At 44.0% G+C, this 23,603-nt stretch overlaps 1 long non-coding RNA gene across 3 annotated transcripts; it reads left to right on the forward strand.

Annotated features, from left to right (window-relative positions):
- The first annotated feature begins 507 nt into the window (after positions 1-507).
- LOC122221985 lies at positions 508-8,119 on the forward strand. 3 transcript variants are annotated; one of them, XR_006203566.1, is made up of 6 exons: positions 508-575; positions 734-877; positions 1,068-1,265; positions 2,370-2,502; positions 3,632-3,812; positions 7,638-8,119. It is a non-coding gene; the product is annotated as an uncharacterized LOC122221985 (long non-coding RNA). The 3 variants fall into 3 exon arrangements; XR_006203564.1 differs by lacking the exon at positions 7,638-8,119 and having other exon boundaries at positions 3,632-4,319; XR_006203565.1 differs by lacking the exons at positions 2,370-2,502; positions 7,638-8,119 and having other exon boundaries at positions 3,632-4,319.
- Positions 8,120-23,603: the final 15,484 nt, after the last annotated feature.

Raw genomic sequence — 23,603 nt, forward strand, 5'->3', positions numbered from 1 at the left:
GGGTTATTGTCTTATTAAACGTTATTATTAGTTTATTTGGTATCTTCTTACAGTATATTTCCTTGTTTTTCATTTAAGATCTGTATTCCTAAGAGAGCTTGGCCTATAGGTTTTCTGTCTTTTTTTTTTTTTTTTTAATGATCTCTTGATCAGTTTGAAGTATCAAGGTTATGTAAGCTTTATGAAATGAACTGGGTAGCTGCCCATCTTTTGCAATGTTCTGGAACAATTTCTATCACTTACATTTACTTCAAAAAAGGAAATACCACCAGTCAGTTATACCAAATGGTTAGCATGCCAAGTTATAGAACATGATCCAGCTGCTAATCATACCAGTATTCCCAGCTATGTTACAATTTGGGCCTAATAAATGCAAGTCATTTAATTATATCATTTTCAATTTAATGCCATAGACATTTATGAGATATATTGTTCAATGAGAAAAAGAACTTAGAGAACAGCCTGTGAAATATGACCCGGTTTTTCTTTACAATTCACTTACAGACTCGAATGTGTGGGTGTGAGCCTGAACCTGAAAGCTGAGTGGTCATTTCTAAGAAGGGCTAGTAATTAAGGTAATTTTAAAAATTGTTTTCTCCCTTTTTGTTCACCTGGGGTGGTTGTGTGCGTGTGTGTGTGTGTGTGTTTACATTGAATATGTATTATTCACGTAATCAAAAGCCAAAAAGACATTTTAAATCTCTATGCAAATTTATGGTTATCTACTCACTAGACAATGTTCTTGACCCTGCGGGGATGAAAAAGATCCGCGCAATCCAGTCCCTGCTCTCAGGAAGTCTGTAATCTACATCTGGATGAAGTGGAAACAGACGAGGATGACATAGTTGTACAGGAGTACAAGAGCCAAGAGCTGGAGGTGGGGTGACCGACCAGCCTTCTCAGTTTGCCTAGGATCCGGGGCTTTTCTGGGATACCGGGCTTCTCAGGGCTAGAACCCAGACAGTCCCAGGCAAACAGGGTGGTCTGCCTGGCTGCAGGATCCTGTGGCTCAGCAATGCTGACCCAATGTCCATGTGCTTTCCTACCTTCTCCACCCTCCTGTGTAGGTCATTCCAGGCCCTGTGGTTGAGCTCCCACCACTGGAAATGTGAGCGGAAGTGATGAGGCTGCTAAGAGTGGGAAAGCATTCTCCAGACCTCCCCTTTCACCTCCTCACCCCTGGAAGCAGACACTGCTGAGATGGCAGAGTGGACAGACAGAAGCAGCTGGGACCCCTGAGTCACTGTTGGGGAAGAGTTACCAAGGTGAGCTGCCTGACTCACATGAGACTGTGTGGCATGAGAGGCAAATAAGTGGGTCAAGCACCTGAGATTTCAGGACTGATTTGCCAAGGAGAGCTTGATGACATCCTGACATAAAATAAAGAGCAAAGGCAAGATATTAGGGAAGACTTCATAGGAGAAGCGCCGTTTATACAAAGCATGAAAACTGGGTAAGATTTCCACATGCATGGTGGGCAAGGACAGTTCAGGCAGAAGCCAGAGGAGGTAGACAGGGCAGGGCAGGAAGTAGTTCAAGTGCAAGAAGGAAGGGTTCCTGTGTTGGGAGATCAGGTTCGAAAGGTTGGTTGTGCTATTTGAGGAAGGCCTCGCATTCTTCCCAGAAGTGTGAGCTTTATTCCAGAGGGAACAGACAGCAACTGGACATTGCAAGCCATGATGCGTCACAACCGGAAGAGTGCAAAGGAAAGTTTGGGCAGGGGTGACACTGGAGTGGAGCCGGGGGTGAGACCAGTTTGGAGGTGACGACAACTATCAATAGTCCAGCCTGGAAGGAATGAAGGCCTAACCTAGAGCAAGGGTTAGAGCAACATTTGGGAAACAGAAATTGATAGACTTGCTGGCTCCTAATTAGAAGGTCTCACAAAGGGAGAAAGAAGTTGAAAATGATGCTGAGTCTCCCTTCTGCTGATGCTGTTCCCAGAAACAGGGAAGCAAGGACAAGTAGCAAGCCTAGGAGGGAACATGACAAAAGTAGGTTGGGACATGTTAAAGCAGGAGAAGGGAGAGAAGAGGGTGATAGATGCTGAGAAAGAGGTCGCAGAAATGGGGAGAGAAGCAGGAGAGCACAACATTCCAGAAATCCAAGGAGGAGAGAATTAAAAGGAAGGAAAAGCGGACAAGAGTGTCACAGCCAGTGGAGAGGTCTCAGCCAATGGACCAAGGACTGAGAAGGGACCGTTGACCGCTGCGTTGAGGAAGTTCTTCAGAAGGTCATTTCACAAGGTGGCTGATACAGAAGGCAAATAAAGATGATGATCGGTGATGAAAGTGTCATGAATGATAGGAACACGGGAATTCATGTTCAAGGCAGAAGCAGCTGGCTAGCCTGCTCCTTTAACTCAACAGGTAGTTTCGAGCTTCAACTATTTGTTAGGCCTGGTATCTGAAGAATGTAATGATGAGCAAGATGTGCTTGCTGCCTCAAGGAGCTTGTAATCCGTGGGGCAGAGAACAGACCAGGCAGTTTCAGTACCATCAGGTAAGTGCCAAGATGGGCTGTACAAGGTGCTCTGAGTGTACGTACAGGGGCCTGTTCTGGTTTCTGGGAGTGAGGGAAGGCTTCCTGGAGGAAGTGCTTTGAAAATCTGGTCTGTCAGGGTGTGAGCCAGGAAGTGTGGGGGTTGGTCAGCCAATGACACAGGCAGAGGGGAGCAGGCAGAGACAGCGTTTCAGGCCATGGACAACAGGCGCAGAGGCCGGAAAGAGAGCAGCTGACGCTTTCCGGGAACTACACATAGTCTGGTCCTGGCTGGAGCTCGGTGCTAGGAAATGCAGAGGTGAGGAGGGGTGAGTTGTAAGCGTAGGGTCAGGAAGGACCATTTAAAGAAAGGAGAGGAACAAGGGAATAGCTTGAAGGTAATGGAACTAGGCTGGAGTGTGGCTCACTGAACAAGAAGAGGCCAGGGGAATGGGCAGGTTAAAGGAGAGCACATCGTGGGGTTGTGGGGAGATGAAGGGCTGGGCAGGGGAGAGAGGCAGACATGGGTTGGGGGGGGGTGGGTCAAGGTGCAGTGTGGCAGCTGAGGACAGACTCTCATCCTCCCTACAGGAGAGGAAATAAACAGTTCCCTGGGGTTAAGAGGATCCCTCTAGGGATGGTGGAGGGTGGATAAAAGGAGGAGTGTTGAAATAGCAGCTGCAGGGTCTGTGACAGGGCGCCAACTAGGACGCATTAAAGGCTTGCTGCAAAGTAGCAAGGCCCCAATATTTCCGAGGGCCTTTATCAGCTACAGGAAGTGAAGTTTGGTCTTTTCTCTAAATATTTATTAAATGTAAATGCTAGTACTCTTGAGATACCCCTCCCCACTGCCTGGGAAAGGAGAATCTGGTTTCCACTGGTGGTTTTCCTGTGTGCCCGGGAAGTTTCCCATTCCCTGCTCCGAGCCTCGGGGCCCTCCAGCTGGAGCTCAAGGCCTGCCCCGCCTACCTCCTGTCTGAGGGGACAGGCTGAGCCAGGCCTTCCCACAAGTGGGATCAAGGCGACCTTTTCCGGGGTGCTCTGTGAGGCTGAGCTGCCCCCACTGGAGATGACTGTTCTCTTCCATTACAGTCACTACTTGGGTCAACAGAGTGACTGGAAAAACAACTTTTAAAATGTAACCTTCCAGGAGATCAAGTCCCAGGTCAACAGTGACAGGCCACGTTGATAGGAGTTTCCCTGGATGTGATGAGATGAGAAGGCGCTTGCCCTCCGTGATCTTCCTCCCAAGAACATATAACCCTGCTGTAATCACAAGGAAAACATCAGACAAATCTCGGCAAAGGAGCATCCTGCAAAATACCTGATAGGTACTTCCCCCAAACTGACCTTGAGGTCAACAAAGACAAGGAAATTGAGAGACTGTCACAGCCAGAAGGAGCCTGAGGAGACATGAGAACTAAATGTGACATGGTGTTGGGTGGGATCCTGGGACAGGATCTTGGGTGCTGGCTTACTCTGCTGGTTCAGCCCTGGTCTCTCCAGTCCAATTTGAAGGTGTTCCCCACCTGCCTTGACCTCTCCTCCTCAGCCACAGCACAGTCTTCCACCTGCCACCCTGACACTAATTGTCCGGCCCCTGTGCTTCCTAGATCTGGAAGATTCCTTCTAGAGCAACCCCTATTTTATGTGATTTCCTTTTGTTTTAGAAAAGGTTTCTTTTCAGAAAAGTACAATGCATAATCTAGCACAACCACTTTTCCATGAAATGGGATGAGCAACTGTTGGTATTTTGTCATCTTTGCTTACTGAATTTTTCCTATGTGTACGCCTTTTAAAATTATACAATATGTGCTTAGATTCTTTCTTAAAAAGTAAAATATTGGGGTGCCTGGCAGGCCCAGTCAGTAGAGCATGTGACTCTTGGTCTCAGGCTCATGAGTTCGAACCCTGCATCAGGTATAGAGATTACTTACAAATAAAATCTTTTAAAAAGTGTAAAAACAGGAGCACTTGGGTGGCTCAGTCGGTATAGCTCTTGATTTCAGCTCAGGTCCTAATCTCACTGTTGGGGAGATCAAGTCCCACATCAGGCTCTTCAATAATATCAGGGAGCCTGCGTGGGATTCTCTCTCTCTCTCTCTCTCTCTTTCCATCCCTACCCCTCTCACACATGTACGCACATGCACACTCTCTCTCAAAATAAATAAATTTTAAAAAATAATAAAAAGATAAAAATAAAAAGTAAAATATTGCTGATAGAATTCTCCTGAGCCAACCTAAGTCTACTTTCCTTTTCCCTCTTTCTCCTAAACCAATCACCATCACTCACTATCACTGCTTTGATTTAGTCTTTTGGTTCTCTCTCATACACGCACATCCACAAACAATATAGGATTCTCTTTTGTGTGTGTGTTTTCATTTACATAAATGTTATCACATGCTGTGACTTTCCTTTTTCATTGAACATAATGATTTTGATCTACATCCATATTGAAACATATAAACCTAGCTTATCCCTTTTAAGCATGGTATATATTCCATCAAGTAAATAAAGTGAAAAAAGTAAAAGTAAATAAAAGCACATTTCACCTATCTATCCACTCTTGATTAAGATGTAGACAGGTTCCAGTTTTTCACCTCTGCCATGAATATGCTAACGCACGCCCCCTTCTGCACATTAGAAGAGTTTTCTGTTGGGTATTTAAAAGGACTGCCGAGTTCAATCTTTGTATGGCTGAGGGATGCTTTGATGAGCCCAGCTGCCTTTTCTTTTGGGATCATAGAGAAGGCCTCCAATAAAGAACACTCCTCTTCCCTACTCAAGTTTTGAATAAGCTGGAAATAAAGCACAGAGCCAATAAAGCCAATATGGCACTATTGTCGCTGATTGAGCCACAATGGAGGAGGGAATAGTGGAGAGCCACATGGGCCTGCTAAGGAAAGCCCATTCTCAAGCAGAGTACCACCCATCACAGACAGCTGGGACCAGGGCAGGATCCCCTCACACCTGTCTTCCCAGCCACCCAGGGGCCAACCCCAGAGGAGCACCAGAATGCATGACCCCTTAGAAGCAGCCTACCCTCAAGAGGATCAGAGCAGTCACTCCCCAGGCAGAGGAGAACCAAGAGGGTATTTCTAGAATAACAGGGGTGGAGTAAAAAAAGTTTCCCCTTAACATGGTCACAGGCCATTAGTCAGCCCTCGTTCATTTGGTGGCCCTTGTGTCAGGAGCACATGCTGGTCTAATCAGGTGTGGCCAAGGAAGGAAGTGGCTCTCCAGAGATAATATATGACCACCCTGCCCATACTAGGGGCTTTGGGTGAGGCGCCTTCCCTTAGAAGAGCTGTGACTGAGAAGGTACTACATGTGGGAACTGTATCACAAGCAGACTTCTTCATGATACGCTCCTGATTTGTTCATTTCAGGGACAAGCTATAATGAATGTGTAATGAAACTTGTTTAGTTGAAGCTATTCAGAAATTACCTATCCAAGTACAGTATAGGCAAAGGTGAGCTTCACCCAAACCCCAGAGCCCTACTTCACTTCCCGCCCTAGAAACAAGACCAAAAAAAGTGAATATATAGTTCTATACGTTGACATTTGAAGAATAATAACAGCGTCCTTTTACTGTCCTTTTACCTACTGTGTGCCAGGCATTATCCTAAGTGCATTATATAAAACAATCTGATCAGGAAGGTACTAATCACCCCATTTTGTAGATGAGGAAACTGAGACCCAGGTTAACTTTCCCAAGAAACAACCGCAGTGGGCAAGGGGAAGCCCAGAAAAGAAAGTGGGAGATAAGGAAGGAAGTCGCTGAAGGAACGGAACAGTAGCAAAGGGGCACCAACCAGGGTTGAGAGGAGCCAGGCACCAAGTGCTGCCCTATCCCTATATGTATCATTTTGCCCTCCTTGGAATTCTATCTGTTACAATCTAGTTTTGTTCAGAGTGTTTCAGTTCACATTCTGAGTCCTTCAGGGGTAATGATCTCACACCTCATTTGGACAAGCAAAAAAGAGATTCTGTCACTGAGCTGAAACTGAGGCAAAGCCTATTTGTGATTTTCCCCTGCTCAGGCCTCTGGACAGCGGTTTTGAAGACAGAGTCTGATTTCAGAAACTAATAAGTCCCAGATGAATTTAAGAAATAATTTCGGGTCACTCAACAATGATTCAAAGATGAGCACTTAAATTTTTTATAATTGTAAACATAACAATACATGTTTATTTTGAAAATTTTGGAAATCGCCAAAATGTATGAAGGAGAAAATTACAGTTGTTCCTATGGCCACAAGCAAGAAACAATCCTGCTAAAATCCTGCTGGGTTCCTTTCCTTGGTGGATGGGGGTATATGTGAATAATAAATGACATCGGACTGAGTGTACATTTTAACTCTTTCTTTTTTCACCTAAAAATACACCATGAACACTTAGAATAAGAATGGCAATAACTCATATTTGTTGTTTACTGCGTGCTGTACTTGGGTTATCTCATTTAATTAAACAGAGCCCCACGAACAGTTTCTGAGTTTATTCTAGTTTCATAGATGGAAAAGCTAGAGCTCAGAGAGGGCTGGTAAGGTCATAGTCTTTCTCAGGAATCCTTGTTGGTGCTGAGATTTATTTTTTTATATGTTTGTTAGCCACCTACATCTCATTTTATTTCCTATTTCTCAGCTGAGGAATTCATCTCTTTCTCATTGCTATTAGGAACTTTCTTGTATTTAGGATATTAATCTTTTTGCTCTCAAATAGTAGTTTTTCCTTTTGTCACTTGCCTTTTTAATTGTTTTTTTTTAATTTCAGCATACAGAAGTTTTTCATTTTTAAATACTCAAACTATCCATTTTCCTTTATGATTTCTTCCCTTTCTCTGCTTACAAGGGCCTTTTCCACCAAAATATCAAACAGGCTATATTTACTCTAGTTTTTGAAAGGTTTCTTTTTTTATATATATACTTAAATGTAGTACATCTGGAATTTATTTTATTCTGTATGTGAGGGTAAAGATATAACCAATAATTGTCCAAGCCCTGTTAATTGACTGTAATTTCCTCACTGATTTGAAATGCCGTATTTATCACATTATAAATTCTGACATATGCTGTGGTCTGTTTCTGGACTTCCCCATCTGGTGCTATGGCAAACTGTGTAGACTCTTTGCCAACCATTTTTTTTTTCCTTCTAGGCACGCGACCAGACTGCATTTCCCAGGCTCCCTTGCAGTTAGTTATAGTCACATGATCAATGCCATCCAGACCTGGGAAAGGAATGTAAAGGGAAAGCAATGTGTGGCACCTCCAGAATTGCCAATAAAAATAAGACCTCACATAAGCAATTCTCTACCATCTTTCCCCTTCTCAGCTATCTCAGACTGAAAGGATCCCGAAGACAACTTTGGAAAGAAACCCTGTGTTGAGATGGGGGATCTATAAGGTAGAAGGAGCCTGGGCCCCTGAGTCTCTCTGAAAAAGAGCTGCTTGCCCATTTGAAATGCCCATTTTGGACTTCTGTGAATGAGAAATGAACTTCTATTTTGTCTAGCATTATATATTTGAGGGGCCATTTTATTAGCCGTTACTTGTGCACGATTTTTGAACAATTTAAGAATCATTTTGGGGGCGCCTGGGTGGCTCAGTCGGTTAAGTGTCCGACTTCAGCTCAGGTCACGATCTCGCGGTCCGTGAGTTCGAGCCCCATGTCGGGCTCTGGGCTGATGGCTTAGAGCCTGGAGCCTGCTTCCGATTCTGTGTCTCCCTCTCTCTCTGCCCCTCCCCCGTTCGTGCTCTCTCTGTGTCTCAAAAATAAATAAAACGTTATAAAAAAATATTTAAAAAAAAGAATCATTTTGGTTATTCCCTTTCTAAATTGTGATTTTTATTGGAATTACATTAAACTTATAAGATAATATGGGAAGAATTGTCATTTATATGATATTGAGTCTTCCAGTTCACAAATATTCTATGTTCTACATTTACTTACATATTGTTTTATATCCTTTATTAAATAGGGTGATTTTCTTCATATAGAGTCTGCCTACTATATACGTTTAAATGTTATTTTTGTAGGATTTTTTCTTTTATATTATACAAATTATTATTATTGGTGTGTTATAGAACTCCCTCTGGTATATCTTATATCTGGCCACCTTAATGACTTCTTAATTGATTTTTTGGTAGAATCTTTTGATCTACTCTAGATTAAAGGCTGGCAATTTTTTTTTCAGTAAAGGGCAAATAGTAAATATTTTAGACTTTGTGAGAATACAACCTCTGTCAAAACTATGTTATTTCTCAGCCTTTTGGCTAAAATGAAGTGTAGCCTCTATCACAAATATTCAACTCTGCTGAATATCCAAAAATATTCAATAGCAGCCATTAGACAATATGGAAGTGAAAGGGCATGGCTATGTTGCAATGAAACCTTATTTACAAAAGCAGTCCCCTGGATGGATTTGGTTTTTAGGCCATCTAAATAAATAATCATATTACTTGCAAATAACAATACACACTTTTTTCTGTTTTAAGATTTACAATATTATCTAGAACTTTTATACTATGTTATAAATATAAAAGCAGTGGTGATAGTATCCTATGTATTTCTTCCTTTAATGAGATTGCCTCCAGTGTCATGGTTAAGAATGGTGTTGCATGGCTATTGATTGGAAAAAGAGGTGTGTGTGAGTGTGTGTGTGTGTGTGTGTGTGTGTGTGTGTGTGTGATTTTATGGTTGTATTCTCTATCATTCTATACCAAGTTTATTGAAAGTTTAAAATAGGAAGGATATTGAGTCTTATGCCTTTTGATCATATGGTAAGATAATAATGTGACTTGTTTTTTGACCTATTCATGTATAATTTTCATTCCTGTATTTCCCTTTAGCAAACCATCCATGAATTCTTAGGTCCCATAATAAACATTGTGTATATTACTCTTTTAATACAGCTAGATAAAACTTTTGCATGTTTATTAACATGCAAAATTGGACTATAGATTTTTTAAAAATTATCTTTGTCAAATTTTTGTATTACAATCATGCTGATTTTTAAGTGAATTTTCAAATGTTTTCCTATTTCTTTTTCTCTGGAAAAATGTTATAACCTAGGGATTATTTTGATCCTTAAAAATTTGACAGATTGTCAATCTAGTATGCTTTGTTTGGGGTGGTAATCCTTTAGCAATATTTTTCCATTTCTTCCATAGTTTTTGATGCATTTAGGTTTCCTACTCCTAGGCTGGGTGAATATTTTAGAAGAGAGTTATTAGCATGTAAATGTCAAGCTAAAAGGAAAAAGAGTAAAATAGCAAATATTTTAGAAGACACTTGAAATATGGGGAAATTTTTATGAATGCAAGATATAAGAGGCTAGTATCTTCTTGAAAATAATTCTGTTTCCTTAATTTTGTTTGTCTCACATCAGGGCTATTGTAGTCCCTTTTGTTTTAAATGGCCCTGAATAATTCCTATCCATCAATGGCCCGTTTCCGTAAATAAACCTCAATAGCCATAGTAGTTGAGATGAATTATTATGAAACTATACTGTTTGATGAGCAAAAAGATGAACCAAAGAAAGAAAAAGAAATCTTGAATGGAAATAGAAAAGAAAGAAAATTAATAAACTTACAGACAATAATAAAGTGTTTATGTCTCGAAGTCCTTTGACCCCTGTCATGTTCTGCGCTGAGCGTGGAGTCTGCTTACGATTCTTTCTCTCTCTCCCTCTGCCCCTTTCCCCCATTCGCTCTCTAAATAAATAAATAAATAAATAAATGAATAAATATTAAAATGGCATCTGGATTTTTTTTCCGTACAAGTCTCTGTATTATACTGTTTGTTTCACTAAACTTTTCTTCATTGATAGCATATTGCTAGCCTGATTGAGCCCAACCTTTGACTAATTTATAAAAATTCCAAAATTACGTACTTCAAATTCTTAGGGTTGTCATCTGTTCTTGACTCTATTTGACAGAGAACTTGCAGAGAGAGACTGGGAATGAAAGCAAGGGAAAAATTAAAATAAAGTGACCATATATCCAGATTTAGTGGGGGTCCCTATTCATGTTGTTGGCTTGGCATGATTAATAGTCATACCTCCTTTTACTCTCCAAGTGTCTTTTTTTTTTTTTTTTTGGATTAATTATATGGTCAGATGTGGTATGGCAACGTGGTAAGACAACAGACCTTTTCTAAATTGGAGACTGAGACCAAGTTACCAGGTTAGGTGTGTAAACTGTAAGCTGAAGAGGAAAGAGCCCACAAGGACAGGAGGTTCTTTGACACCTGTGATTAATCAGGAACTAACGCGTCCGTTCACCACAGAGGTGCCGGAGGAAAAAGAAGCACTGGTGTAGAGAGAGCGAATGAGTCCACGGAGTCTGTGCTTCGAGATGTGTGAGGAATGGGAAATAGGTGTGAGGGGCTGGGAGTGTGGGTAAGGAGGGCACAGCACTAGGAGGTGGAAGGGTTGGGGCGGTAGCGAGTGAAAGAGCACAGTAGGAAACCAGAGAGAGAGAAACGTAAAGTGAAAGCACCAAATGGAAATCTCTCCCTAAGAGCTGGGTTCACATTTATTATTTCCCCGAGGGGAAAACTAACCTAAACTAAACCAAGAAACACCACAATGAGAGGCTAGACACTTTAGGAGACAGAGATACTGACAAAGAGTCTCTCTGTGTCCAAAACAGAGTCAGGCTCCTCCGTGTCCTCTTTCTCACTAGGCCCAACCTCACGCTCCATCCTCGGCCTGCTTCTTCCAGTGTCAGCAAGAATCTTGCTGAGTCTTGTTGTGGAAATCCCCTGCTCTTGGTCTGACCAAATGCCTTATTTCCCCACCCTCCATGTCTTCTCACCCTGGTTTGCCTTCAGCAAAAATCCGTTAGGTCAGTTTAGCAGAGTACCCTACGACTCAGTAATTTTCTACCCGCCGACCTCTCCCACCCTGATTCTTGGCTGTTAATCTCCACTTCTCCTTACTGTGTTAGGAGTTGAGCCCCATCTCTCTCCAACTGCAAAACCCCATCGTAGTAGCCCGCTTGAATAACGTCTTTCCTGCTGTCTTTAACAAGTGTCCTGAATAATTTCTTCTTGAACAACCCCATGCTAAAATGTCAGTTCTGTAGTGTGCAAGGCTATAGAAGAAAGGAAGAAGTGAGAAAATCACCATCATCATCCTCTGGCCCCAATCCTGCTACCACTGGCCAGCTTTAAGAAGGAGCCCAGCCTGACCATCCTTCTCCAAGCAAGTGTCTAAGCTGCCCTGAGCTTTCCTGGCTGTCCAGGCAGAGTTTCTACATCTAAATTCCTCTCTCATAAAATACTTAAGTATAAGTGCTTTATCTCTTCAACCTTCCAAGAGGAAGAGGAGAAGGTTTGTACTTCCCTGACTCTCCCAGCTCATCTGGGAAGAAGTCATCTCACTGCCTTGTATTCTGTGGATTTTGGCCAATGGCTAAATGCAGACTCCAAACATAACCAGAAACCATTACAAAGCCAAAATGGAATAGTAATATCTGGTACTAGACTATAAAATTCAAGACATTTGATCAAACTGAAATTGCATTTTCTTAGAGATGAGCATGAACATTTATATATCAAGATCACTACATTATTTATTAAGATTTTTAAAAGATTGAAACAACCTAAATGTGTAACAAAAAGAGGACTGGTTAAATAAATATATGGAAAAGCTGTGTGATCAAATATTATGTAGTCACTAAAAAGCAAGATTTAGAAAAATGTGTATGGACAAAGGAACTAAGCCTGATATATTAAATGGAAAAAATCAGCTATCAAATGGTATACATAATAATTCTAGTTTTGTGAAAAATACTTATGTGTATGTATGTATGCATGCATACAAAGAATACTCTAAATATACATGCCAAAATGATCATGGCAAAATACCAGATGAGCTCTGAGTTTTCCTATATTTTTAATGTTTACATGTGTTTTACTTTAGCATGTGTTACTTTAGAAAGCAAGAGGGCTGCCTGGGTGGCTCAGTCGGCTAAGTGTCTGACTCTTGATTTCAGCTCAGATCATGATCTCACAGGCATGAGATGGAGCTCAGAGTCAGGCTCCTCCCTGAGTGTGAAGCCTGCTTGGGATTCTCTCTCCCTCTCTTCCTGCCCCTCCCCCCACTTGTGCACACACTCTCTCTCTCTCTTTCTCTCAAAATAAATAAATAAATAAATAAACTTAAAAAAAAAGCATTCAAGAAAAAAAATAGTGCCTCTTCTTTATTCATTTGGATAGGGAATTTCTGAGATAAATCATTAAATCTAGTTTTTCTGTTGGTCTTTAAAAGTCACATACATCCTTGACAGTCAAGGATTTCTGTGTGAACTGGTCCAGGTCCAATGGAAGGCAATAAATGACACGGTCCATCGTTCTTAGCCGTGACACTGAATTTCCTTAAACGTATACCACTCACCAACCTGGGCACGTTGAAACAGGTGGATGGGGAGAAATGAACCACTCAAGGTGCTGAATTGCTGGTAGAGATGTTGCTTGAAGGTTGCCACTAAAGCCACAACCAGGCTCCTGTCTCTTTGGCCACAGCTCTTTAAGTATATCTGAAGGCATCAACAGGACCATTTGCCCAATTTATTTGGTATTCTCCATAATACCCATTAAGACAGTTTCATAAAGCACCCCAAGATATTATTCTAAGCCTGTGTTTACTTTCTGTGGATTTCAAACCCTGGAATTAAATAGCATAGCCATTACAAGGAAGAGATAGAAAGCCACATGGAAACGTTATCTTGTACACTGACTAATGAATACTATATCTTCCACCTATTTGTACTGTTTTCCAATGCATATAAATATTGTTATGGTGAAATATAAAACACATTTTTCAATGGTAATAAATTCGTGGCAGTTTTTTGTTAAGTATTTCTCAATTAATAGATTCTAACTGTAAATGTCCAGTGACTATCATTCGACACTCTTTGTGGTAAAATACGTTAAGAACCACTGCCTCAACCATTTGTGTTTCCAACTCAAGCTCCAAGTTCTTCAGAAAGTTTTGACTACTCCAGTTGACAGCGGCCATGCCTTCCCTGAAATTCCCTTTGTTGCACATGGTTCTATTCTGTTTTCTTTTTGTCTCAATGAAGGTCTTTTCTTCCCTTACATAGACTGGAGGCCCAATAAGGGCAGGGACCCTGTTTTCTGCGTCTTCATCTCTTCCGAAGCACATAGCCCAATGGGGACTCAATGAGTAGCAACTGACCGTCATTGCTCTAGGCTCCATTCAGTCACCTTATTACAGAATCTCCTCAACTTACAGAAAGTTTCCCTTCTAAAGGGCTATTTCTAAGGTGATTTTTGCAAGTCCAGAATTGGGGCATTTTCTTTATTCATTTGGGAAATTTGGACATTTCTAAGCAACATTAAATTCTACCTGTTGTGTTGGACAAAACGGTCATAACTTTCACTGTGGCTCAAGGCTCCACTCTTTTCTATGAAAGGCGACAGGTTTGTAAGTAGAGACCCTTCTGTGTAATGCAGGCCTCAGCCAGATTGCAGGCAAATGCTCTTATCTACATTTTGCTTCGTGTCTAAATCAAGATTGTACTCTTATTATTTCACTTAGAACTTTCTCTTACCATATGCTCTCTGGAAATTATTTTTCTCATTGTTCATAAATTCCAAGTTTGTTTACTCTAGAATACAGGAGAAGTAAAAATAGAATGTTAGGCTGTGAGGGGCAGCGTCTGCCTGAGCTGAGTTTTTTCTGGGGAGTGATAAATGATGCTCAGTTCCCTGTGGGTTAGAGGGCACCCAACTTCAAATAACTACAACATCCGATAACAAAGTTTTTCTCCATCATTTGCAATCCAAACACTAAGAACACAGCCCTGCGGACCCCTCATCCTTCATGTTCAATTGTAAATCCTGATTAAATAGCTTGCAGGTGTCAGGATTAAAGTATATGCAGTGGGAGCCTAAACAGAGGGCCAGCTGGGTTCCTCATTTGCCAGTTGCAGTTTCTTCTTTGTTTTGAAACTGTTGACAGTACAACTAAAAATGTTCCTTAGGGCCCAGGCTGAGTTAAATAACAAGCAGGATGAGTAAGAGAACAGCTGTAGATATTTTTCTGTGTTTAACATACCTGCCTTGTTGATTTATAGGAAGACCCCCATATAATGTACATTTTTGTAATCCAAAACATTTAACCTTTGGAGCCAAGTCTGTGATAGAGACATCAGAAACAGGAAAGGTCTTGATGGGCCCTGTGTTCCAAACATTCCCCCCGCCCCGAAGGAAAAGTGAAATGATGGAATAACTTGATTTTATTATTCAAATGACCGTGGTGATGTGGTCGTAGGCCTCATCTGAAACTCACAGCTAATCAGTGGGCAGGTGAAGCCACGGAAACCAGAAGGGCCTGCTTGTAGCAATGCATCTTGGGAATTCCCCTCCCTCTGCTGGAGCTGGATCGAGGAAGCCAGCTCCGCACTGATCACATGTCCTGCCTTCAGGGAGGGATGTGGACAAGAGCCTCAGTGGACCTGCCAAACCACAGAAGCAGGGCCTTCAGCCACTGGTGAGTTCCTGCCTGTGTGCTACAGCGCTGATAGGCATCATGAGTTTACAGAGAGTGTGCAGTCCTTGAAATTTGTGCTCGTCCTTAGCTAGACTCCTATTAGGAACCTCAAAGCAGCAACTGTGTGCTAATAAGAGCCTATTGCATTTATGGCATTGGGGCAGGGGGCAAGCTGAAACTACAGGTTTAAGATAGAGCCTATGACTTCCTGCCCCAACACCCTTCCACCCCAAAGGACTCATTTGGGCCAGTGATGGCCATCCCACTGCCCTTGCTAGGGGTTTGTTTGGGAATGGGCTTAGGACCAAATCCTGGCCAATAAAATGTAAGGGGAAGCCTGCCAGCTGCTGAAGTCTCAAAATATAGACACAAGAGAGACATCATCTTTTTCTTCCTCTGACATTGCTGTTGTCTAGCTGAGGGAAGGCAGCCAGCGAGCAAAGCTGACATGGAGACGAGGGGGAGCTAAGATGCCTTAAACACTGGGCTCCATAGTGGCATCACCGGGCTGCTGGATCAACCCTGAGCCCACCCTCCTTTGAAACTTCTTGTTCTGTGAGACAGTAAATTTCCAAATTGTTTAAGCCAGTAGGACATCACAGCTCTCTATTTATCGAAAGCACTGTAAGATAATTTTCCTTTCAGCATGCTACCTTCTAAACACAACAAAGTATATGTATCAGTGGAGGAGGAACAAAAAAATTAGGGAAAGTAAGACAGAAAACCTGATTTTACCAAAAAATGGCAAAACCTACTTTGTTTACTTTTTCAAACGCAGAACAAGGGATTGGATGTATTTGTATGTGAGGCATGCTTTTAATTAATTGGCTGCCTAGAGGCACCCCAGATGTCTCCAAACTGATGAGGTGGATAGAGGTCCCTTCCCAGTTCATGCTCAGCTTGAATGGAAGAGACCAGAGCTGACTGGAGGAATTAGGCAAGTTAACATCTGCAGGCATCCTTTTGGAGTCAGGATGTTGGCTTCTGCCGGGTGAGAGTCTACTGCAAACAGAGAACTCAATTCATACGCAAGGGACAGCCACTCATACCTGGCCAGACCACCTTTTTGGCCGTGTCATAAAATGCTGACGAAACGGAACTGCTAATAAACTGTGCTATTGGAGGGGACGTGGCTTTCACTTCCAGTAAGGTGCTTTATTAATGCCACCGGCTCTTAACCATTTGGTTACTAGCAGTACCTTACTGTTCTGCTGGATGCGATGCAACACCAACGAGGAAAACCTAGGGAGGGCCTGCAAGGGTCCTAGAACTTCCAAAAGATGCCTGCCTTGTTCCATTGATTTCCTTTTAATGATGATTGAAGAGCAATGAATTAAGTGAAAAAGCATTTCTTGAAAAGCAATGAAGCAATCAGTATGTGAGGCATTACTACTACTGTAAGCGCCTTTCTCTTTGCCTCCCTCACTAGGCTGTCAACTTCCTGAGGGCAGGCAAGGCCTGGGGCTTGTCCATGATGTTCTCTTGGCCCCTGACCAGTTACAACCGGCACACTGTAACTATGGTGTGAAGCAGGCCAGTGGGGCGACAAAAAGAAGGAGGGCAGAGTGCCGCGAGGGACAGAGATTTGCACACATCTCACTCTGTACAACAAACCGCTCAGTATCTCGCCTCAGAACCTAAATTATGTGAACTAAGCTTGAATATATCCTTCGTGATTGAGGATGTTGCTAATGCGTGAGCATCTCGACATCTTTATTGTACAGAATGAGAATGAGAATCATGGTGTGGAGTTACTCTATTCTAGATAAAACCCAGATAAAGAAATGCTTGCTAAGTGTTAGGATTCGCCTCTTATTCCCAAAAAAAATTGAGAGCAAGAAAATGACTGTTCCTCCCCCCCACCCCCCCAAAAAAAAAATGTTGATGTCATGGTGAAATATGGTTGGGAGCCCTTTTCCTGGCTGGTTACTCATCCTGAAAATGGCATTACTTCCAAGACAATGGTAGTCACATTCAGCCTGACCAATAGCCTTCTCCATGGCCATGTTCACTTTCTTTGATCATTTCCCACTAGTATTGGCACTAGTTCTGTTGTTATTGCAATTATCATAGATAGATAGCTCTCTACAGATCAAAATGCATGTGTCATAGTGAATCCTCATAACAAACCCCCATGGTAGATATTATTATCCATATTTTGTGAATGATGAAAACAGTCTCCAGGTCTCATGTGACAGAAGGAAGAACCAAACCTAGCCCTTCCCTTTCCTCCTTTCGTTGCTTCCTTCCTTACTTCCTTCTGTCCTTCTTTCCCTCCCTCTTCCCCTTCTCTCCCTCCTTCCTTCCTCTATTCATTAAGCATGTACTTATTTAGCCTTAGTTAAATGACAGTTATGTTACTAAGTACTAGAAACATAGTCACATGAAACCGAATTCCAGCTCAATGAACTCCACCTCCAGCACATTTTCCACTGAGCCATTCTGGGTAAGCCTTTTAACGCCATTACTCTGCCTCAGACCACACCTCCTGGACCCAAGCCTGAACTTGGATCACAGGGGAGCCTGTGACAGGAAAACCTGCCTATAGACCATATGCCTTTACTTCATGCAGTGCTGCCCGCAGAGTCCCCGCCAGAAAAGTGTGACACTCTGAACAAAGCCTATGCCCACGTCAGCAGTGGCCCCCGTAAGGCCCAGTGAGAACTGAATAAACCCACTTTTACGGGCCCTTGGTGAGCCTGCCCAGATGTACCAACCCCAGGAGCTCTGCAGACGTGGAGAACATTATGCCCAAGCATGCAGGGCCATTATCTCATTTTGTTCTTTTGGCAACTGAGGAAGTAAGTGGTATCATCCCATTTTACAGACAAAGAAATTGAGGCTCCAAAGAGGTGACGAACACACACCCAAAGCTACACAGTTATCTATAGCTGACCTGGGACTGAATTTAGATCTGATCTGACTCTAAAGCTCAAATTTCTCTCCCGAATTAAATGACACTGTCAACTGAAGAAGGATGGAAAGCAGGAAAGCACCTAAACGTAGGACATTCCCAAAGCTGCTGCTTGGACGTCACCACTCCTGAAAGGACACTTCAAAGCTTTGAGCTGGAGAGAATGCTCAAGCAGGAAGGGCACCTGATTTGGCCAGTCCCGCAGCCAGGTGGCGACGGATTCCAGGGCTAGCCCCCGGGCTCCAGACCCTCCGTGAAGTGCTCTGCTCAACAAACCACACAGTCATGATTCACCTGAACTTGAGTGAGTTAGATCATCAACCAAACACATTCACAGGCAAAATTTCACTTTCTTGGTGGAGTATTTACTTCTTTGAATCAACTCCCTAGACCTGGATGCACCTCTCATATAAGACCTCCCCAGTCTTCAATGTCATCTGGCCTGAGATTCTTCTGAGTTCCAACAGCCCCCTGGAGCCTCCAGGAGCCGTGAGAGTCCCCGTCTCTGTGCCCTCGGTAACAAGGACTGTGTCCCAGGTGCCCAGACGGAGGTCACAGGAAGCCCCAGGGCCACAGGGTTTGGCTCTCGTGTCTGACCGGCATTCCCAGAATCACTTTACAGCAGGGGCCAAAGATCAAAAATTTTATGGGCGCTTGGGGAATTATTCCCCCCCAACCCATCGGCCCTTTCATCTGCACACCCACTGCCCCAGAATAGCAAACAGCTCATCGCTCCTAAGCTGTTTCTCGAAAGACTTCACAGCAGGAAAACAGAGGCTAGAAATATTTCAAAAGCTTGGCCACAGCTGTCCGCAGGAGCCCATTTGAGAGTCTTCATGCAGAAAATCTCCTTCCTTTAAAGCGCCAGCCCCTGGTTTTGTTCAGCTCAGAGAGCTATTGTGTTGCCATCACCCTTAGGGCTTCCTGCCTACCTGGATCTGTCCACGTGGCCCCGCTAAATGGCAGAAGTCACATTCAGGAACAGAAGCGTCTAGACCTCCATGACATGGGATCTGAGAGGAGACTGCTGTGTGGAACACCAGGCTTCATTCTCATCCATGGGATGTCCAAGTGATCCATTGCTCTGGCTTTTTCTGGGCTAATGATGCATTTAAAAACCCCAAGGGTAAGCCAGTGTAGATACAGCCTCTATAAAGTAGACATCTTTCTTACTTGATTCCTGGATAGGTAAATCTCCTAAGAATAAAGTCACAGCAGTACTTTCCTTAGACCTACACAGGAGGGGTCCCTCCCCTGGGTCCTTCCCTGGCCATTCTTCTCCCCATAAAGTGAAGAGTCTGTATCCATCTGGAATCCACACCTGCCTGTCTAGACTATGCTCTGGCAACTGGGGCCTCAGAGTTCCCCACCTAAAAGTCCCTGAGCCAGCTTCCAGCCCTTTGCGGACCTCATCCCTGGGTCTATCCTCTGAGGCCAGGCAATGATCACAACATATACACCCCAAAGTCTAGGTGGGGTGGACAAGGGGTGGACAAGGACAGCAATTTGTGGGCTTTTTGGACACTGCTTGCCTGTGTGAAGCCTCTCAAGGTACGAGGCAGGGCCGGGAGTGGAGGGGAGAGCCAACCTTGCCTGCACCACCTCATCCTAGTGCAGACTGTGGAGAAGTCCAAGTTCCAGAGGCATATTTGTCAAGGTAGGAAGATAACAAATATTTTCCACAATAGTTTTTCAGCTTGCTTTGTAACCTTCAAATACTCAGACACGTGGTATGTGGGATTTCTTTCTGCTCTTGCACATGGCCTCACAAATGTTTGGATGGGTCTGAGGCAGAATTCATCTCAGAGTAGTCGAGATCAAATATTTGCATTTACTCATTCATTCAGCCATAACCCACTTAACTGCTGGCATATGCTAAGCTTCGTGCCAGGGCCTGGGCATACCATGGTGAACAAGATGGCTATGGTCTGGCTAGCAAGGGGGGCGGCAGCCACTGTGAGGAAAGCAGCAGAACCAGGAAATGACAGCTGAGTCAGTGCTGTAAAGGAGATGGGAGTGGGGAGGACTGGTTTTTGAGTGAGTGGTCAGAACCTGACTCTTCATGTTCAGATCAATTTTACCTAATAAAGAACTTACAGGCCTATGGCCAGCAATTAAATTAAATTAATTCAACAGAGTTGTGTTGTCTGTTCATCCCAGCACTGTACTGAGCTTTGGGAGACCAGAGACACCCGCCCTTCTGGATGATGTCAAATCTCAAGAGGCACATGGATATATACAACTAACCTCAGGGTCAAGACAGGGAAATGGTAGCCGTGCAAGCTAGAGGTAATGGGAACACAGAGGGAGATGTGATTAATTCCTTTGTGATGTCACACCAGAAATAACATTTCAACAGTTTTTCAGGTTGAAGTAAAATTTACAAAGAGCACAGAAACATGGAGAGACATTCCTAGTTGAGGGAAGAGCATGGGCAAAGGCACTGAGGCAGGCCATTGCATTGAGCACTAGGGAATGAATAGTTATCCCACATAGCCTTAATGCTGGATATGTAAGAATGTTGGAAGCAGGCTACAAAGGCAGGTTGGGATCAGATTTGGGCAGGTCTTGCCTCTCAGGCTAAGGAGACTCATGGTTCTGGAGAAGTAGGAAAATATTTTAGAATAATCATTCTGGTGACAGTCACTGCAGGCACTGAAAGAAATTGAAGACAAGGAGACCAGAAGAGGTCTATTTCAATAATGTTGGAAAGAGGATTTAAGGTAGGAAAACAAGGTTTTGCTGGTGATACATAGAGATCAGAACTGGTAGTTCTGGGTTTTAATATAACTTGTAAGAGTAATCATCTGTTTCCAATTCTTCCTTCTCGGCCACATTCTAATAGGCCACCTTCTAATACTGGGTAACCTAAGCAGAACCAGCCCTTTCTCGATGGCCATGCAGCAGCTCACAGAACCTAGGGGAAGGCCACAGGGGCAGTTTTGGAAGGATGGGTGCCACAGTGGCTCTGAGGCTCCAGGCAGCAGTCCCTGCAGGAAAGGGGGAGAACATGGACCGATCTGCTCCAGCTGTTTCCCCCAGTATTTTCTTCACTCTTCACATGATGCAAATTTCACCCCAAGCTGTTGACCTCGCTTACATCATTTTCCAACTCCTCTGGTAGGGGAGGCAGGTTCTTCTTGGCAGCAATCTCATGAAACCCTCCATTTGGAAGACAGAATATCCCCAAAGCTGTGGGTGTGCCCTCCTTGGGAGCAGGCACTCATTCTGTCTTGCTCACGGTGTATCCACAGTGCCTAGAAGGGTGCCTGGCACCCGCATATGCATGATTAATATCCACTGACTGCAGGAGGCCATGTAGGAAGAGTGACACATGTCACAGCCCCTTACCAGGCTCCTCCTACCCACCCCTGACATCTCTGCCTTCCCAGGGTGTCGGGAGGGTGTCTGTGCACCAAGCACACCCTCAGGGGTCTGGGGAACTGGTCGATCTACCTTCAGTTCCTCCTCCACTCAACTGATGTCCTTGTGCCAGTTCTTCCACTGTCCCAGGGTGCTGTCACTGGAATTTCCTAACAAGGGTGATGATTTCCTGTTGGATGGGATGTTTGGGATTTGGGCTTTTTCTTTAAATGCCGTTTCTATTCAAGATGTGAGTTCATTTGCTCTGGAAGTTATTTTTCATCATCTTCTCTCTCCCCAAGATCTTGCACCGTGGGCCTTCCTGCCTTCCTGCCTTCCTGTTTCTGGCCCTATAAATATTACGTTCCTGGAGAGCTGCTGGGGAGGTGGGGGAGGGGATTACTTAACTTGGGCAGGTTTTGCAATTTTTTTTTCCTATCCAGGGCACTTTGCAAGGTATCTACAAGGGGCTGTGTCCCCTCCAACATGAGGTGCCTTTCTAGAGGTCAAGGCCACTGTCTCCGATTTCAGGACACAGACTCCAAAGGATATTTGGAAGCTGTTGTTATCCAAGGGAGAGCCAACTCCCTTGCTCCAGGCATTAGATTTAAGCATGCTTGGGCGGGGGGGGGGGGGGGGGGGGGGGGGGGGGGGGGGGGGGGGGGGGGTGAAGATAAAAGAAAAAATACTGCCTGTTTGGCACGAAGTTGCTACTTTTCTAATCAAACTGGCCCAGCTCTGTTTATGGCTCAGCATCAATATTAAGTCATCATAAAACTGAAGGTTTATGGTCCCTAAAAGAAACATTGAAAAATGTATGTATCCTATAACTCCTAAAATATGTTAACTAGATTTTTTCCATATGGACAGTAGGACTATTTGTGAAGGTGACAGGCTGGCTGCGACAGCATGCAGAGCAGCTATGGGAGAACTGTCCCTGGCTTCCTCTGTGAGATCCCCCACATGGTCTTAAAATTCTTTACAAATTCCCATTGTTCTCAGAGTGAAATCCAGACTCTGGACAATGGTCTTTGAGGCTCCCCTTGAACTGGCCACTGCCCCGCTCGCTTGTGCGCTGGGCCGTACTGGCCGCCTTCCCGTCTCCAAACTCTGTGCCGCAGGAAGCCACCTGCTGTCGCCATCCCATGCCTGACCTCTTCGCTCTTTATCTGTCATCTCTTTCACTCCTTGTAGGTCACAGCTGAAACATCACCTCCTTAAAGACCTACTCCATTCCCTGTTAGTCTCTATGGACCATCACACTGTTTGTTCCCCTCGACTTATCACAACATAAAAATAGCATGTCTGTGCGCTCAAGTTCATCCTGAGGTCCTAATTCCCAGGATAACTGGGAGCGCCAGGACCAGCCACCCACCCTGCCCGTTTCCTGCTGCAGCTCAGTGCTTTGCACCTCTCCTGGCATTTACCAGCAGCTCAGGGGACGTTTCCTGACCAGGAGAGCCTATGGAGGCAAGAGGGCCATCGTGTCCATCTAGGGAGAAATCCTGTTCATTTGGCTTTTCTGCTCAGCTTTTTAGCACCAGAGCATGGAGCGTTTTAACACTGGGCCACCCATGCCTGGAGAAAGTGACTGGGGGGACTAACTTCCGGTCCTCCACTCTGTCATGACCTCACTCCCTGGCTGTGTGATCTTGCGTCCCTAGGACCCACATTTTCTTCATCTCGCAAAAAGGAAATTTTACTGCTTCTCTAATAGAAAAGTGGCCTGTTGTGGGTGCTCAATAAATTTTCATTTCCCTCCTTTTCCTCAAATCACTTTGCAAGAAGGCCTGAAAACTTCAAGCTCTTTAGGGAGGGAGAGGAAGTCACTCTCTTGCTTAAGAGAGAGTCATGGTGCCTGTGGAGAAAAACCAAGAAAACCGTAGCTGTCAACAGGGGTGACCTCCTGGCATACTGTGAGCACCATGTCAAGAGGGGCTTCGAGATCCATCCCTTGAAGCTTCAAAGGGATGTAACAGGGACAGCTTAACTCAACCCTGCACATCCATGTAAGACCTCAATGTACTGGACCAGTCACTGAAACCCCAAGCCTCAGTTTCTTCCTCTGTAAGACAGCCTCAATAAAATAACCCTGTCGATTTTGTAGCATTGTTACATGGCTTAAATGACACCAAGCATCTGAAAATGACTTGTCCTGGGGCGCCTGGGTGGCTTAGTTCGTTAAACATTCGACCTAGGCTCGGGTCATGATCTCACAGTTCGTGAGTTTTGAGCCCCGCATAGGGCTTGCTGCTTTTGGCACATAGCCTGCTTCAGATCTTCTGTCCACCCCCACCCCCCGTCCCTTCTCTGCTCACGCTCTC

Source organism: Panthera leo, chromosome B3, assembly GCF_018350215.1.
Source record: "Panthera leo isolate Ple1 chromosome B3, P.leo_Ple1_pat1.1, whole genome shotgun sequence".
Taxonomy (NCBI): Eukaryota; Metazoa; Chordata; class Mammalia; order Carnivora; family Felidae; genus Panthera; species Panthera leo.